General features: G+C 37.6%; 1 protein-coding gene across 3 annotated transcripts in view; it reads right to left on the bottom strand.

The window, feature by feature from the left end:
- The window catches only part of rap1gapb (RAP1 GTPase activating protein b), a 160,372-nt gene extending 142,279 nt beyond the window's left edge, over positions 1–18,093 (bottom strand). For 2 of the 3 annotated variants that reach the window (XR_007035491.1, XR_007035493.1), the window contains exon 1: positions 17,821–18,092. The gene's annotated coding sequence lies outside the window, so the exon portion shown is untranslated. Of the gene's footprint in view, positions 1–17,820 lie in introns of all 3 variants that reach the window. The other variant, XR_007035494.1, reaches the window with a different exon arrangement.
- Positions 18,094–18,408: the final 315 nt, after the last annotated feature.

The raw sequence follows: 18,408 nt of genomic DNA, 5'->3' as shown, positions 1-18,408 counted from the left end.
AAGGCAATGAAACCATTTCTGCAATTATCTGTAATTATCAGCCAGAGCCTAAATTTAGCAGGCATACTTAGCCTTGCAATCTAGCCAGGGGCAATAATTAAATGGATTGTGTCTGTGTGACCTCCTACATGTCCTGCTGCACCCACTGAGGGCTATGGTTATTATAATCTCTCATGCAAATGGAGGAAACTGGCAAGAAATGGCCATCAGACAAGCACAACAGAGTACCAGATTTCACACATTTACAATCTCATCTTGACTCCTGTTAAATATGGAAGCAAATCGTTACCATATTTCAAATGAAAAAGCATTTTCAGAAATGCTTTTTCATTTTAAGAATGTGGCTGCATTGTTTGACTCATAAATGAAATTAGTAATCAATCATCCTATTTGCATTTTCTTCTTCAAGACTGCTCATTCCTTCACTAAATTAAAATGAAAAAGAAAAAGACATTTGAGATTTATTTTTTAAAATATGCCCCAGCAAATAGATACCAAAATTCAATTTGAAATGTAAAATTTGAAAATGAAAAAGCATTTCCAGAAATGTCACACATACACATAGTGCTATTTATTTTCCATGTCAAGTAAATACAATCACCTTATGTTATGGGTTTGAAGCTGTTTATTAAATAATAATCAATAATGAAATCATTATGTAAAGGTAACAGGCTATAACAATAATGACATCCCATTTGCCGATAATCAGCATCAGCTTCCACAAAAACAGCGGCAACCGCATTGGCAAGCTTTTACGGCAGGTCTGGCACCTTCTGGGATCCTCGCGGAATCCCGTGTGGCAATTCCGCCACAGCCTGCCACCGGAACTACCAGTTCTGCCTGCCACTGCCACTAATTGAGCTCGGCCCTGCTGCAATTCAATCAATTTCTCGACACGTTTGCAATGTAATGCACTGCAGACGTGCACAGCGCCTCCCACCGAACAAGATGGGTAGCTCGGTCAGCAGGGAGCTGAGGAAGAGCGGCTGCTGACGTCACTCTTCTGCGCTCGCAGCTCGGAATGCTTTTTCGTTTTCGAGTTCTGGGCAGTACTTTGCGGGCAGACCACGAAAACGAAAAAGCAATGTCTGCTTTGTTTTCTTTTTGATTATGGCATAAAATGTGCAGTTGTGAAGAAGAAAATGCAAATGCAAATAGGATGATTGATTACTAATTTTATTTATGGGTCAAATAACGCAGCCGCATTCTTAAAATGAAAAAGCATTTCTGGAAATGCTTTTTCATTTTCAAATTTTACATTTCAAATTGAATTTTGGTATCTATTTGCTGGGGCATATTTTAAAAAATAAATCTCAAATGTCTTTTTCTTTTTCATTTTAATTTAGTGAAGGAATGAGCAGTCTTGAAGAAGAAAATTAAAATGCAAATAGGATTATAGATAACTAATTTCATTTATGAGTCAAACAATGCAGCCACATTCTTAAAATGAAAAAGCATTTCTGAAAATGCTTTTTCATTTGAAATATGGTAACGATTTGCTTCCATAGTTAAATTCTTCCCTTATTCTCCAAACTGAGATTTTTCTGCCAACAACGATATGCTAAGACACGATAATGAAAATAGTAAAGAAAGCCTTATATAACTGCAATACCAATACCTGAGCACCTTAAAACAAACATTACACCTTTGGTGTAATTTCTTTCTCTGCACAACACCAACATTTCAAACTGTAGTGGCACCTTTGAAGCTGCATAAAACATAGGGAACCAAACACATTTTTTTCTTTATGCAAATATAAATGTTAATACAGTTATTATTGAAGGAGGTAATACACGATCAAAATAAGACATATCATCTTTCTCACAATGTTTTAGCTTACTGTGGTGTTCAATAAAATTTTAGAATTTGACCATAGTTACATAGATCGCTCTTAGAAAAAATAAGCATATTCGAATCATCATTAAACATTTCTATTATTTTTTGCCTCCAAATACTCCATGGATTGCCAATGGGTTTTATGTGAGTTATTTTTTAAGTGAGTTTGCTGGCCAATTAAAAAACAGTGATATCGTGGTCATTAGAGGAGTTATTTGTGCTTTTGGCAGTCTGAGCAAGTGCCAGGTTCTGCTGGAAAAAAACAGACTAAATTCTGTGCCTCTCCTCTCTTCATTTGGACTCTTGGACCTTGAGTTCCAAGTAAAATGAAAATTCTGTATCTTTTTCTATCATACTTCTCCTTTCTCTCAACGTACATTAATATAAGCATATACAGCACACTGTGAAAAGCGAACTTTAGCAGTGGCCTTTTGTGGCCTTTCTTCCTTGTGGAGGTTTTTGGTGTCTGTTGAATAACTGTCAAGTCAGTAGATCTCCTAAATGATCATGTGAGCCATAGCATAACATTTCTGTATTAGTATTTTCCCCTGTTGGTCTCATCTAAAATTCTAATTTTCCGAGAAACTGAATTTTGTGTTTTCATTAGCTGTAAACCGTATTCATCAATATAAACAGAAATAAATTATATGGGTAATGACTTTCATTTTTTGTATTTAAGTACTAAAATAAATGTATGTTTGATAATATTCTAATTAATTCAGATGCACATTTATATTCCTGACTGAAACAGCCATTTCTCATCTTCTCATGTTTATGCATGACAGGCTGAAGTTAAAATACATCTTTGCCTAAGGAATCCATCACAGCCTCAGGGCCAACTTTGTTGTCACTGTCATGGCAGGAAGTGCATGAAGATGAAATAAACTGTGCTCTGGTCTCTTAACTAGCTTCCTACTGATGTAACTCTTACCCGATAAGTTACCTTCTGCAGGAAATCTGCAGTGCAGAAAGCCTTCATTCCTTCTCACTATAGCTGTGTTTTCCTCCTCTCTTTCCTTTCTGGGGAGAAGCAAGGCAGTGTTGCTTATCTTAGTGACATTTCACAATAGCATGCTCTCTGCATGATGCGTTGGGGAGTGTACAACTGTCAGAATGTGTGTAGAGACAGAAATTAGCACCCTGCATGAGGCATTACAGTTTCTTTAAAAATGAATGATTATGTTGCTTTTTGTGAGGTGTGCATAGATGAGAAAAAGCAAGACTTTCAATTGACTGATAGAAAAAAAATGCAGTTATAACTGATGGATCATAGCATGTAGATTTGTAGTTTGCTAAAAACAAATTTGCAAACACATTTCCTACCTGGGCCATGTTTTAATGTGAAAATGGACTTATAAATTGCTGCAAAAAATTTTCTGTAAGCAACAAATCCTTAATTGTTATTTGTTTTTTACTTTAGTTTATTACAAAACAGTAAAAGATCATTGATAAATTAGCTCTAAAGCAGGCATATAAACCGTTTTTTAAAAGAGTGCCAACATAAACAGAGTTCCAAAACATACAGCTTTATTACAGTAGAGGAAAAAATTATAGAGTTAGAAATCCTTGTGGCAATGAAGTGAAATGCAGGAAAACAGGTCATCACAGTTGTGGGTTCTGACTCATGTCTCCTGCAGGCTTGTATGCGATGTACAGGGGTTGAGACTCCCCCATCCCAGAATTTCTCTCATTATGCCATAATAATTCAGCTTCACTTCACTACTCTAACCCTGGCCTGGATTTAGCATTGGTTAATTTTATTACAGCTGACAGAAGGAGGTTTTTTCAGATGGTTTAGATGTTGAACCACTGGTCCTATTGTCATTATTGTACATTAATCACTCTAATGTGGAATCTCTGCATCAGTCTATACCAGCTTTCCAAAGACCTTAGAGGTTGGAGGAATTTTTAGACAGACTAATTAGATCTTGCTTGTTCTTTGCCCTTTCAATTTAAATAAAATCCTTTTAAGTCCATGGGAACCAAGCTAAACTAATTTTAAAAGCCAAAAGTGTCATTTAAAGTTGTCTTTACAGTGTGAAATTGATATTTATCATGATTGGAAGCCAACGTTCCGTGTATGTACAGTTAAATTTAAAAGTAACAGCAATAAATTTAGTTACTGTGTCTTATTTTCATTGTTTAAAGCAAACTGCTGATCTCTAAATGCAATGTGGTTTGCAGTTTTCTGTTAAAGGCTGTAGGAAATGCTGTGCAATATTTTGAAGATGTTAAAAAATGTAAAAGTAAAAAGAATTATTTTATTGATGTTTAATTAAAACAAAATACCAAAATATTTCCAAGTTCATTTAGTAGGATTGTTTTTGAGCAAAATCCCATCTCCCTTAGTTTTCTAGATGGGTTTACTAAGCTTAATATTTATATTCCAGGTATTTGTACATAAACTTATAAAATCTATAAAAGTAATAGAAATGATGAGATAGTGTAACTGAGAGAGGCTCAACAAGAACTTAATGTTTTTTTCTCTCGGTCTATTTGTGGAATTGGAGGTGACTCTCATTACAGCACTTAATTACAATTGGGAGACAGCCAGGGCCTTCATGCTGCATGGATAATGGGAGGAACCGAGCTGCCAGGATTGCCCAGCAGCCCCAGAGATTCTGATGACTCGTATCAGTGAGCTCTTTCCAGGCTTCCGACCTTTCAACGGGTTCCAGAGCCATCCATTACCCCATCGTGTCTTCCAGGGAATCACAGCACAAGTAACCGTTCTGTGTTCTATTTTTTATAACAGGTAAAAACTGCAAATCATTTCCACTAGTAGATCCTGCCAAGCAGATAAACAGCTCTCAGCATGACAGACGGGATCGATCTGGGATTGATGAGGATTATCATCAGATTCTCTTGCAGTTCTGCAGAGTGTTTCTAAAGATTTCTGCAACATTTAAATTAAATTTTGCCCTCATTAACATCACTTTTGGCATGATTAGCTACACTGCTTGCCCATCACCAGGCAGGGGAGGGTGGTTTAGTGACCATCTGGTATGAATGCCATAAGGAATACTTCCAGTAAAAAACAAAAATCTGAAATTGAAATAAAGAGAATAAGGACCTGTTTTCTACTGAAACAAACCTTAAGAATCAGTTACTTACTTCTGGATTTAAACATATAGTTGGTTTTTTAGCATTGCAGCAGCTGCATCATCAATTGTAATGTAGATGACAAGTTAAACAGAACCTTTTAGCACTTATGATCTGCCTATCACCAAGTTCATTGTTATATCGTTTCTCATTATGCTGTTGTTGGTGTTTGCACAAATTCCAGCAGATGACTTAAAAAAAATAGCTTTTTCTGGAATAAAACTTGTTGGACAAACTAAGGAACATCATGAGAACTTCTATTCTTTTCAACTTAGTGCCAAGTAATTTGCAGAAGCTAAACAAATATAGTGTACATATAGTGTATAGAGTAAAGTTGTACAAAAAGAACAAGAAGAAGGTTTTATTATTATTTATGATTATTATGCCAAAGCTGAAGATTTTTTTAACCAACCAGTTCCTGGTAATATTTAGGTTTTAAACAGTTTTAATTATTGTTTATTTAAGAGTTTGGTCCCTGGTTTTAATTTTGTTATTTTTTTAATCTGTAGAGTTTGCCTTAGAAGTTGTTATTTTGATCAAGGTTGTTAGTTTCTAAGTGTGTTTTACGCAGTTTCTTTACTTTTAATCAGAAGTGAGTAGATATTGCTTCAGTGATAACTTTAAATTTAGATTTGTTTTCTCACCAATATGTTAATTTTTATTGAAGTGTCCAATTTTTTGTTGCTTTTAAATAAATTATGGATGTTGTGAAATGGGCAGAAATCTATGTGATTTCTTTTTGTGCATATGCATCCCCCTGGAAAGGAAAACTTTTCACAGTTCAGAGTTATCTTGATACGTTATGCGACTGATCAATTTATGAACACTATAACCTGATCTAGTTTGTGCTTCAATACAACAGGACTTAATATTCCTAGCACTGTATGCGGAAAGCAAATCATGGCTGCTTCAGTTGGTATATAAAAAAAGATGTTGTAGTGCTGTAGTCACTGCATGCGTTGAAAGTGTCTCTATAGTACTGGACATTTTATGATATACACATATCGGAAATAAGAACTTGAAAATTGCAACTATATGCCACTCAAGCTACAAATAGATGCCTCCAGCAGTACCATTTGAATAGACCTGGGCTATTTTCAAACAATACCAGGCAACCCTATAATCAACTGGAGGTCTGGAACAGCATGTGGATCAGGCGTTACACATTTAGTCCATCCAGAATGTGTCATTCTGGCCAGCACAAACCCAAGGCTGCAAACATTTGTTATTTGCTTTTTGTAGTTTTTCCATTTCTTGTCAGTAATCTGTTGTTGATGTTTAATGCACAAATATACATTCACTTTTTGTAATTTTTTTAATTACCCTACTCAGTGGCACATTTCTTTGAATCTGAGTATGCTATACTGTATTGGATTATTTTCTTATGCTGCAAATTTGCCCTTCCTGTACAGTCTCTTAAGCTTCTTTTTATATAATTACCTTGTGTCAAGATCTGGGTTTGTGTTTGGGTTTTTTGTGCTTGCTACATGTGCTCATTCTCAGGTGGTGCTGGAGCTCTCAGGTGTGCTGGGTGACAGGTGCGACTTATTCCACTGACAGGAGGAGTACTTAAGCAGGAGGCTGCCAGCACTTCAATGCGAGAGTGTTTTGCCACAGTGGTACAAACTCTAGCCACACTCCAAGTTATGCTTCGTACTTCAACCTCGTTTAACATTGTTCTTTGCTGCAGATCTGCAGATTTTGAAAGCCTAAGCTTTGGATCTATGTCACTGAGTTTTCTGGACTACGTTTCAAAGTTACTCAGGATGATCAAGCCTGTCTTCATTCTGAGGATTCCTATCCTGTGATCTACCTTCGTTTGGATTCGCACCAAGCTAGCAGCTTCCTGTCCTCTTTGTCTCCTGAGCCAAGCCACAAGCATACACTGTCCACTCTCCAACGTAAGCCACCGCACATCGAACTTGTTTACTGTAACCTGAGCTCCACAGAACAGCACCAAGTGAACTCTCTATGGATATACCTGCTTAAGACCTGGATCCTGAATATCATTCCCCCTGGCGACCTGACCATCATAACTCAGTAAGCCGATCTCAGTATCAAAATAACGGTTTACTCTTAGTTTCGTTTTTCCCTCTGTTACCCGTACTCATCCATTCTCTTCACTTCTCTCCTTACAGTGAAATATTTCGTCCGTTCCGTTCCTGACTGTATCTTCAATAAACAATCTTTATTTTACTTCCTCCTCCTGAGTGTTCTCTGTATGTGGGTCTGAGCTATTTTGAACATAATGACACCTTGGGGTGAATATACACGGGTCTATCAACACACTGGACCTCATAGATTAAGAATAGGATTTCATACAATACAAAAAATTTTAAACTCGATACTCTATGCCATTTTTGATACCACAAGGATTTGTTTTGATGCCATATTATTGGGTTAAATAAGGATCAGTACAGCCATAACAGTTAAGCAAGTTTTTATTGTCTCACTACATAACAAATTGGTATTATGTAAGTCAGCAGCCATTTAGAAACAAAAAAAGCCCTTGAGAAACTCAATAGAGCTGCAGTGTGACTCAGCTTTAGGTAAAGAAGTCAGACAGGCAACCCCTCTTTGAAATCCCTAAAATGGTTAACAGCAGGTTAATTACTTTTTGCACTCTTAGTGAGACTCGCAAATACTAAAGTAATCTATGTCCAAGCATCTTCTTTGCATCTTTATGTTCTAAAAAAAATTCAGTCACCCTTAACTTCTATAAAATACTCATGTGTGTTAACCTGACGTAAACGTGCATAGTTGGTCATCCGTGCACATTAATAAGGGCTGCACTCATGATTGTATATCTGAGCTGTTAAAATTACCTACTGCTGGACATACTTCACAGATACTCAAGAGTTGCTCGCCTGTAACTCTTCACACATTGCCTCATATAATTTAAAACCAGGCAGTGCTGCTCCTCAAGAGAACAGACAATGGAAGAGTTGGCTGCAAGTAATCAAGATAAAACAGATCATGTCCTCCATTCTATTTATTTTTTTTCTGAGAATGTAAATACAAGGGAATTTGTTGAAGTCAGAAAAATGTCTGGGTGATAACAATGCTTTGTACAGGCAAATGAGTGAGCAGAAGAGAATTCTGATAAAGCGATGTGTCCTTGCTCAAATGCTGATATCTGGAGGAAAATAGACTCCTGGTCACTGAACTGCAGTTGCAACAGTAATCAAAGAACACCTAAGTAGCAAAGAAGCTAAAAAAAGAAATCTGAGAAGAATCTCAAACACGTTCCTTAGAAGTGTTTAAAAGTTGTCTGGTAGGTATTTATTGTATACACTCAGAATCCTCTCCATTACTGGAAGATCCAAAAATCCAGATTTGTCCTGTGCTTCCATCTGTCTATAAAGTGAATCATTCATAAGAAATCGGCTTCAACAGGATGAATTCTAATATACCTTTTTGACTTTTTTATCTTCGTGGTGCCACAGATGATCTACATGAAATACCAGTCAGCATAAAATGCCAATTTTTAAATATCCAATATATGCAAGTAGAGATTTGCAGCCTGATTTTAAACTGTCAGCTTGAGGGACTAATTTTATTGCTGTTTCAAAGGTTTTTTGACAGATGCATTGTTCTCATACAGGTAATCCTGATATATTTCTCAACATAATGCACTAGCTATACTAGCCAGTTTATTTTTTTCAGCTTGCTTTGAGGAAATGGATGTCCTGCTGTTAGACAGCGGCATCGATCCTGCCTCATTGCAGCAGCAGGAGGTTCTTACTGTAACCACGGGTGAACCATTTAGTCATTACTATAAATTAAGCAGCAATTTGTCACATGGTTGCTCTGTAATTTCATCAGGGAAAGCAAAATAGAGGACAGTTTTAAACAGAAATACATTCATAGCATTACATTTGATTCATTGGAATTGAAGTTTCTTTCATAATGGATTATCTGCTTAGATACTAAAATGTCCTTCTTGTTGCTTCATTCGTTGTGCAAATCAATGTCAGCTAAGTTTCTGAGACAGAGAGATTTGTTTGATTCGGTGGAGCATAAATAAAACTGGGATTCAAAGTGACATTTTAAGGGAGGTACGGGAGCACAGATGTGCATGTGCGATTTGTGTGTGGATGTGTGAATCGAGGTAGGTCGCTTGTTGGTCATAAGAACAGACCCATGGTCAGAGACATTTACTGCATCTGACAGGCTGTGCCTAACACGATAATGTGTTCACAGCCCCCAGTGCACGCAACATATGATTTTTACATATAAATTGAATAGCTGGAGTTCTTACAATATTGTCTAGGTAAACTAGACAATATTGATTTACAAGCAATATCTAGATTTTTATAAAGATATTGTTTTAAAGGCATAAAATAAATAGGAAATGGAAATCAAAACAAGCTCTAGATTTACATTTGTTTTTATGCATTATCTGTTTGTTCAATAATTAAAATCAAATTTGGTTATTTAATTTCCAGACAGGCTTTGCTATAGCTTCGGGCATGTTCAAAGCTTACTGTGTCATCACAATTGTCATTGAAAAGCAAAAGCCAAGAGAAAAAAGGCATTGTTCATGAATATTTCAGGAAGCCCTCCAGTCACTCAGTAACAACTGGCACCCTTCCACCCCAATTGATCAAAATTATACTCCGGGTGTGTCAGTTATGGCCTCTGGGTGTCGTCAAATATATTTTTAACCTTCCAGTCTGGGTTAGTTTTAAACATTGGAGCATAAAGTTATGTGTTATTTTAACAGATTTGATTTGACAAACTATGGTCCTTAAATGCAAAAGCTTTGACCCTTCAGGTCTTTCTCAAAATATTAGCATATTGTGATAAAGTTCATTATTTTCCATAATGTCATGATGAAAATTTAACATTCATATATTTTAGATTCATTGCACACTAACTGAACTATTTCAGGTCTTTTATTGTCTTAAGGTCGTGCTGAAAAATGAAATCTTCATCTCCATAAAGCTTTTCAGCAGATGGAAGCATGAAGTGCTCCAAAATCTCCTGATAGCTAGCTGCATTGACCCCTGCCCTTGATAAAACACAGTGGACCAACACCAGCAGCTGACACGGCACCCCAGACCATCACTGACTGTGGGTACTTGACACTGGACTTCTGGCATTTCCTTCTCCCCAGTCTTCCTCCAGACTCTGGCACCTTGATTTCCGAATGACATGCAGAATTTGCTTTCATCCGAAAAAAGTACTTTGGACCACTGAGCAACAGTCCAGTGCTGCTTCTCTGTAGCCCAGGTCAGGCGCTTCTGTCGCTGTTTCTGGTTCAAAAGTGGCTTGACCTGGGGAATGCGGCACCTGTAGCCCATTTCCTGCACACGCCTGTGCACAGTGGCTCTGGATGTTTCTACTCCAGACTCAGTCCACTGCTTCCGCAGGTCCCCCAAGGTCTGGAATCGGCCCTTCTCCACAATCTTCCTCAGGGTCCGGTCACCTCTTCTCGTTGTGCAGCGTTTTCTGCCACACTTTTTCCTTCCCACAGACTTCCCACTGAGGTGCCTTGATACAGCACTCTGAGAACAGCCTATTCATTCAGAAATGTCTTTCTGTGTCTTACCCTCTTCTGTTTTGAGTGATGAACCAGGCTGGGAGTTTTAAAGGCCTCAGGAATCTTTTGCAGGTGTTTAGAGTTAACTCGTTGATTCAGATGATTAGGTTCATAGCTCGTTTAGAGACCCTTTTAATGATATGCTAATTTTGTGAGATAGGAATTTTGGGTTTTCATGAGCTGTATGCCAAAATCATCCGTATTAAGACAATAAAAGACCTGAAATATTTCAATTAGTGTGCAATGAATCTAAAATATATGAATGTTAAATTTTCATCATGACATTATGGAAAATAATGAACTTTATCACAATATGCTAATATTTTGAGAAGGACCTGTACATCCTTCAGCCCTCCACGTTTATCCAAAAAGTATCTGCATAATATACTGATTGATGCAAAGGGTTGACTTAGTGTTAAAACTTTAATGATTAGCATAACTGCATCATCACAGACATTAAATAAAATTCATGTCAACGGAGGGGGGGTTGACTAAATCTATCAAGTTCTCAACATGGTGTTTTGAGAAATAGATTTGCTTTTATTGTGGAAAGCCATTAGAATCTGTGCTTTTACTTTTGTTCACCCTTTAAAAAGTGCCACCAAATGAGAGTGACATTTATTTGCTTAGTATTCTGATTGTGCCTTTGACTGAAAAGATCATTTTAACTTTATGTAAGCTTTCGGTTATGTTCCTAATTTATAATATTTTGTAAACATCATCTGTTCATCCAGAATGTTTTAGTCATATATACGGGAAGCACTTATATTATTACACTTATATCCTCTCAAGGTAAGAAATGTTTATGGCATGGATGATCAGCATTGTTTACATATACAGTACTGTGCAAAGGTTTTAGGCAGGTGTGAAAAAAGGCTGTAAACAAAGAATGCTATCAGAAATATAAATGATGATTGTTTATTTTTATCAATTTACAAAATGCTGAGTGAGCGAACCCAAACATACCCATGCAACATTCATTAACTGCTCACAGTTAAATCCATAAAAAGTACAATAAATACCCTTTTGTGTAATCCATGCAACAATTATTAAAATACACAGTTGAATGAAACAAGCATGTCCTCATATTCTGGGACTGAGAGACTGGAGAGGCCTGTATGGAGTCACATATTAACTGTCTTATCTTTTGCAAAAGTATGAACAAGTGTATCCAAGGAAATGATGTATAATGATTTTCCATTTTCTACAAGTATTAAATAAAATGAGTAAATCTTTGATTATCAAGTTAAACAACAAGTTAAAAGATGTATGATTGAAATATGATGGAGAACTGATAATTAAAATAAAAAACATTAAGGTTTAAAATTCTCAATCAGCTATATATGAAAGAGAGATAATGTTGATCAGTTGTGATGTATGAATAAAAAGAATGAAGTGATGATTTTGTAACTGTGTAAATGCAGAAAGATGAGAATGGAATGTATAATACTGTGTAAAGTTTAAGACTGAGCAGATTAGGGAGAGAACTGTAGGATGACTAGGAGTGACGAGAGGCACCTGCATGCTGACAGCGAACCTTTTGAAGACCAACAAACAACACGAAGAAGGGAGGAACAGGATAAAACCAGCTGCATGCTGACAGCAAATCTTTTGAAGACCAACAAACAACACGAAGAAGGGAGGAACAGGATAAAACCAGCTGCATGCTGACAGCAAATCTTTTGAAGACCAACAAGAAGCCAGCTGCGTGGCTATTACTGATATCTTCAAGGCCGAAAAACAGCACCAGAAAGTCACAATGACCATGACTAAGTATTGGGCAATAGCATGTTGCGCAATAATGGAGAAGCCTAACAAAGGGCTGACCAGTAAGAGCATCTGCACTATAAAAGCAATGCCAAAAAAGGGAACTGCGGTTGTTTCCTCGCAGAAGACCAGCGAACAAGATCGGATGGAGAAAAGAAGCTCAGATGGAAAAGGACCAGAGACACAGCCCAGCTGATTGACTGCATTAGAAAAGAGGATCAACCCGTGTGCCCTGGAAGAACCGTGCCTCAAAATTAAAAATCTGATTTCATCTACAGTCTTTTTATCCAGACAACAGAAGTGAACTTGATCGGTGAACAACTGATTGCTCTAAGTTTCAGGCTTCTGGAAGTCCTGAATTAACCTCATTCATGTCTCCGGGTTTCCTTCAACTCTTCAGCTTCTGGAAACTACTGTCTTCTGAGACATATGACAACAAAGTTCCTGTTTGACCCTCAAAACCTGGAACATCAGTGCCTGTCCACTTAGAGGAAGAAAACTGAAGATTAAGCCATCTTTTCTTCAAGAAATCGCTCGTTGTTACCAGAAGAAACATCCCCATCGGGTGCATGGATGAGCCTCCGTCTTCAAAGCCTCTCCAAACTCACTAGTTTCAGCATCAGGGTAAGACAGGTTGAGTTGATTGATTCATTTCTATTATTGAAATTATTTTGTGTTGCCGAATTTAAGCTGTTACTGACCCCTGCAAAAGCATTACCAATTAAAGAAAGCATATAAAATTCTAGATAAATCATTCAATTATCATTCAATTATTTGAGTCACCTTATTGTTGGCTCATCATTGGTGGTAAAATGTCTTGTTGCCTGGTTCTAAGAGATTTTAGGAGGTTTTTATAGGTTGCCTTAGCCAAGCTTGTTAAAACAGTGCCCTTGGGGCTCATGCCGAGTCACTAAAATTAACCTAACCCATATACCAAGAGCCAGTTGTGATTAGGGAATGAGCAGCCATTAATTGAAGTGACTGTCGAGGAGTGGATGACTGCTGTGGGCTACCCGGTCGTTCTGACCTCCAGTTGCAGAAGGGTGAGTCTTCTGGATGCAGGCTGTTAGAGGTTAGACGTATCATCTCCCGACACCAGCTTAAACAGAACTTTCAGTAAACCTGCTTAGTAAGACCTTTCAGCTTCACGGAGGTCCAGACCTATTGGATGGAGAGCTGGATTGAGCAATCTCCTTAGAAATAGGGAGGTAGGAGGAAGGGGTAAGCTCATTGGACAACGAAAACAGCCAAAGTCATTAAGAACTATCTTCAGTGTAAAGAAGAACAAAACTTACTGGAAGTGATGGTGTGGCCCCACAGAGCCCTGATCTCAACATCATGGAGTGTGTATGGGATTACATGAAGAAACAGAAGGATGTGAGAAAGCCTATATCCACAGAAGATCTGCGGTTAGTTCTCCAAGATGTTTAAAACAACCTACCAGCCGAGTTCCTTCAAAACTATGTGCAAGTGTACCTAGAAGAATTGATGCTGTTGTGAAGGCAAAGGGTGGTCATACCAAATACTGATTTGATTTAGATTTCTCTTTTGTTCATTCACTGCATTTTATTGATTGATACAAATAAATGATTAACACTTCCATTTTTAAAAGCATTCTTTGTTTACACCATTTTTCCAAACCTGCCTAAAACTTTTGCACAGTACTGTACATCTCCTATTCAAAACAAATTATAGTACAATACACTAAAATTCAGTTGAACATATAATGCAAATGATGGTAAAAAAGTTATCCATCTAATCAACCCAAGCTGATTCATTGACTTTGTAGCAAAACTCATCCTGACTAGGCATGAGACCGTGGGGAGAAACGGCTGCCATTTAAAAAAAAATCTGCTTGCAGAACCAGGATCAGCTTGAAATAAGATCAGTGGCAGTTATTGTAGAAATAGTACACGGTACACAGTGTTAATGGCAACAATAGTTCTGTGAAAGACCCCTTAAGTAAAAACCTTCAAAAAAAAACCTTGAGTAAAGCAAGTCTCAAAGTGTAAAAAATTACCTTTAGTGCAAGAAATGTCATCAATAAGTACTGGTATGTCTTTATGGTAGACTCTTAAACATTCTGATTTTAGAAAAGTGAATAGTGCTGTCTTGTCTAAGAAAACAGTAATATATGACTACATAGACCAAGATGTTGTTAATCAAGCTTCCATATGAGATGATGAAAATTGAGTCTTGTCCAGTTACTATTTTTTATTAAATATTAAATGCAAAGCTCTGTATCAGCCTATGTTATAAAAATGTTTTTCTTTAATCAAATGTTTAGCTGGCCACTCATAAGACAAAGTCTAGACTGAGAGAAACAACTGAATTGTGAATTAGCCAAAGAGCTCTCCTTCTGACTCGTATTATGAATCATGAGCTATGTTGCCAGTCGGTTCCAAACCCACTATTTTACCTGACTTTCAAATTAAGATGACAGTAATATTAGACGTATTATCTAACTGCACAATTCAATAATAAAGTTTGGATTTTGAATCATTATTTGGAGTTCATTCTTCTACTACACAAGCTGTTACAATAAAAAGGAGAAAGACCTATTTAAAGCCATTATAAAATTAGACCGAAAAGATTTTAGAACACATTGAACTAGAACTAGAACCTCCTGCATTATAGCCAGGTTTTAGTTTGACCTAGCAGTCTACAGTACATCAGGCGAACATGTCATTAGAATACCATCAGAAGCATGTTCCACTGATTATCAACTTAAACAAATACACCAATTCACCAACTCTTCCTTAAAGACACAATTTGGGACAATATCATGGCTAGACAATTGCTAAAACAGCCCTAATGCAATAAAGTGTGCCCACGAATACCACGAAAAGTGTTTGCTCCCTTTACAGATTTGTTTTAGCTTTTCTGTCAGAGGTACATATGTGGCAGTAATTATGCCTGGCTGTAACTAGTAAAACCAACAGAAATGTGGTTAATTACGGTTAATTTAAGATTTAACAAGAGGGAGAATATTTTTTTCACATATAGACCTATGTGTTTGGAATTTTTATTGCTGGTAATTAATACAGATATTATTTAAAACTGACTTTTGGATTTAATGAGGTTATTTATGTCTGATATTTGAATTTGTTAATATTAAAATTTTTAAGTGACAAAAAAGCAGAGGGAACCTACATTTGCAAGTCAGTAAATACTTTTTCATTCCACTGAATAAAGGCACCAGTGCAATAGGTCTAACAAGTCAACAGTGTTTAACTTCTGCCTCAACAGTTTGTGCAGGTTAAACAGCTTAATGATTCAGGGAAAATTAAGTTGAAAATAAATGAAACATAGTTAACTAAAAAGTTTATAACCAGCCATTGTAACCGGTTTCAACAGTCAAGTCCTGCAAATATTTTCACAGTGATTTTCACTTTTTCTGTTTCCAGTTGTTCATCCCTCAAAAAGTGCCACCAAATGAGAGTGACATTTATTTGTTGTATCCACATACAGGAAACACCTGAAACACCTGATTTTAGACCACAATAATTTATTAGTATGGTGTAGGGCCTCCTTTTGCGGCCAATACAGCGTCAATTCGTCTTGGGAATGACATATACAAGTCCTGCACAGTGGTCAGAGGGATTTTAAGCCATTCTTCTTGCAGGATAGTGGCCAGGTCACTACGTGATACTGGTGGAGGAAAACGTTTCCTGACTCGCTCCTCCAAAACACCCCAAAGTGGCTCAATAATATTTAGATCTGGTGACTGTGCAGGCCATGGGAGATGTTCAACTTCACTTTCATGTTCATCAAACCAATCTTTCACCAGTCTTGCTGTGTGTATTGGTGCGTTGTCATCCTGATACACGGCACCGCCTTCAGGATACAATGTTTGAACCATTGGATGCACATGGTCCTCAAGAAGGGTTCGATAGTCCTTGGCAGTGACGCGCCCATCTAGCACACGTACTGGGCCAAGGGAATGCCATGATATGGCAGCCCAAACCATCACTGATCCAGCCCCATGCTTCACTCTGGGCATGCAACAGTCTGGATGGTACGCTTCTTTGGGGCTTTTCCACACCGTAACTCTCCCGGATGTGGAGAAAACAGTAAAGGTGGACTCATCAGAGAACAATACATGTTTCACATTGTCCACAGACCAAGATTTGCGCTCCTTGCACCATTGAAATCGACGTTTGGCATTGGCATGAGTGACCAAAGGTTTGGCTATAGCAGCCCGGCCGTGTATATTGACCCTGTGGAGCTCCCGATGGACAGTTCTGGTGGAAACAGGAGAGTTGAGGTGCACATTTAATTCTGCCGTGATTTGGGCAACCGTGGTTTTATGTTTTTTGGATACAATCCAGGTTAGCACCCGAACATCCCTTTCAGACAGCTTCCTCTTGCATCCACAGTTAATCCTGTTGGATGTGGTTCGTCCTTCTTGGTGGTATGCTGACATTACCCTGGATACCGTGGCTCTTGATACATCACAAAGACTTGCTGTCTTGGTCACAGGTGCGCCAGGAAGATGTGCATCAACAATTTGTCCTCTTTTGAACTCTGGTATGTCACCAATAATGTTGTGTGCATTTCAATATTTTGAGCAAAACTGTGCTCTTACCCTGCTAATTGAACCTTCACACAATGTATACTTTTATAACAACTACAACAAGCACTTCTGAGATAAAAAAAATGTTTTTAGGGGAACCATTCACAAGAAAAATAAAATATGAAAGGTTTTAATCTTCTCAGTCTTCAATTCTATCACAATCTCTTCAAATTTGGTCCAAACTCCAACCTCAAACCAATAAGACAAGTTAATGTACACTATGTTGCCAAAAGTATTTGTTTGTGTACTTTTCCTTGAATTAACTTTGATGACATCCCATTCTTAATCTCTAAGGTCCAATTTGTTGATGGACCCACTGTTGCCAGCAATAGCAACTTTAACTATTCTGTAAAAATCTTCGACAAGGTTTAGGAGTGTGTTCATAATTTGATGAGAGAACCAGAACTGCAGCCTTGTCTAATACATCCTGAAGGTGTTCAGGAAGGTTGTGGTCAGGACTCTGTGCAGGACAGTTTCTCCACACCAAACTCTATACACCTGCAGCCATGGAAGAGACTGGAACACCAGAATTCACTGATTTGGTGGTGTGGCCCAATACTTTTGGCAATATAGTGTATGTTTAATAGGGATTCCTGACCAGCAACATGTTCAAGAGTTTAAAACATAATTTCCTAAATGGAACCAGTTTTTTCCTGATTTCTCCGAGGGCATGTTAATCTGACGTCTAAAAAGCAGAATTAATTAGATATCAGTATCTAATATTTCAGATGCTACTGCAGTAATCTTAACTGGGTCGTCCTAGTGCGTCAAAATACCTCTCAGTCTGCAGCACTTTCCAAGTAATGATACTCTGTTGTAATGTTTTTGACAGAGGCACACATTGAGCCACAGCACACCAGATTCATATTTAAGAATACTATGTGAAATTGGTTGTTCATTAATTCTTCAACATGACCTCAAACAATTCATAGGAATTACAGAAAAAAGCGTTAAATGTACCATAAAATTGCAGTAAAAAGTTAAAACGTCTTACCTTTGATGAGAGTGAATCTCCGAGAGGACGAGCTTTCCCTCTATTGTGATGAAGATGAGCGCAATAAAGGGCTGTGGCTTAATTCTGCAGAAACTCTATAATTTACGTATTTCTGCCGTGCTTGTAAAAAAGTATGCGTATTTAAAAAGCAGGTAAGAGGCGCAGCAGCCTGCTGAAAAATGAGGCGCAGTTATGTTTGCAGACGTTGTTCCCGACCCTCATCTGATGCTCAACTCTCTTTTCCTTTCTTTTAAAGCGCACATGTTGTCACTGTCATGTGACCATTCCGTGCCGTCCAATGCGCGTCCTCCTACGCTACTCTGTGCACACGCTTTAACCGATGCTGCAGTTTACCATGCAGCTCCACGCAGCTGGGGGGCGAGGGGGTGGGACACTTTTACCAATGCACACTTTCCAAATAATGTTAAATGTTTATTGAACACTCAATGCAAGTGAAACCAGGAGGGTGAAATTTTAAAGGTAAAAGGCATATTTTTCTTTTAACATTCATTGAAATATAGTATAGGAAAAACCAAGGTTTTATTGAAAGCACTGTTTTCCCATCTTTTTACACTTTTTAACCTCATA

Source organism: Girardinichthys multiradiatus, chromosome 20 (assembly GCF_021462225.1).
Source record: "Girardinichthys multiradiatus isolate DD_20200921_A chromosome 20, DD_fGirMul_XY1, whole genome shotgun sequence".
Lineage (NCBI taxonomy): Eukaryota > Metazoa > Chordata > Actinopteri > Cyprinodontiformes > Goodeidae > Girardinichthys > Girardinichthys multiradiatus.
The sequence above is the reverse complement of the archived record's forward strand: the minus strand, read 5'-3'. Positions and strand labels throughout refer to the sequence as shown.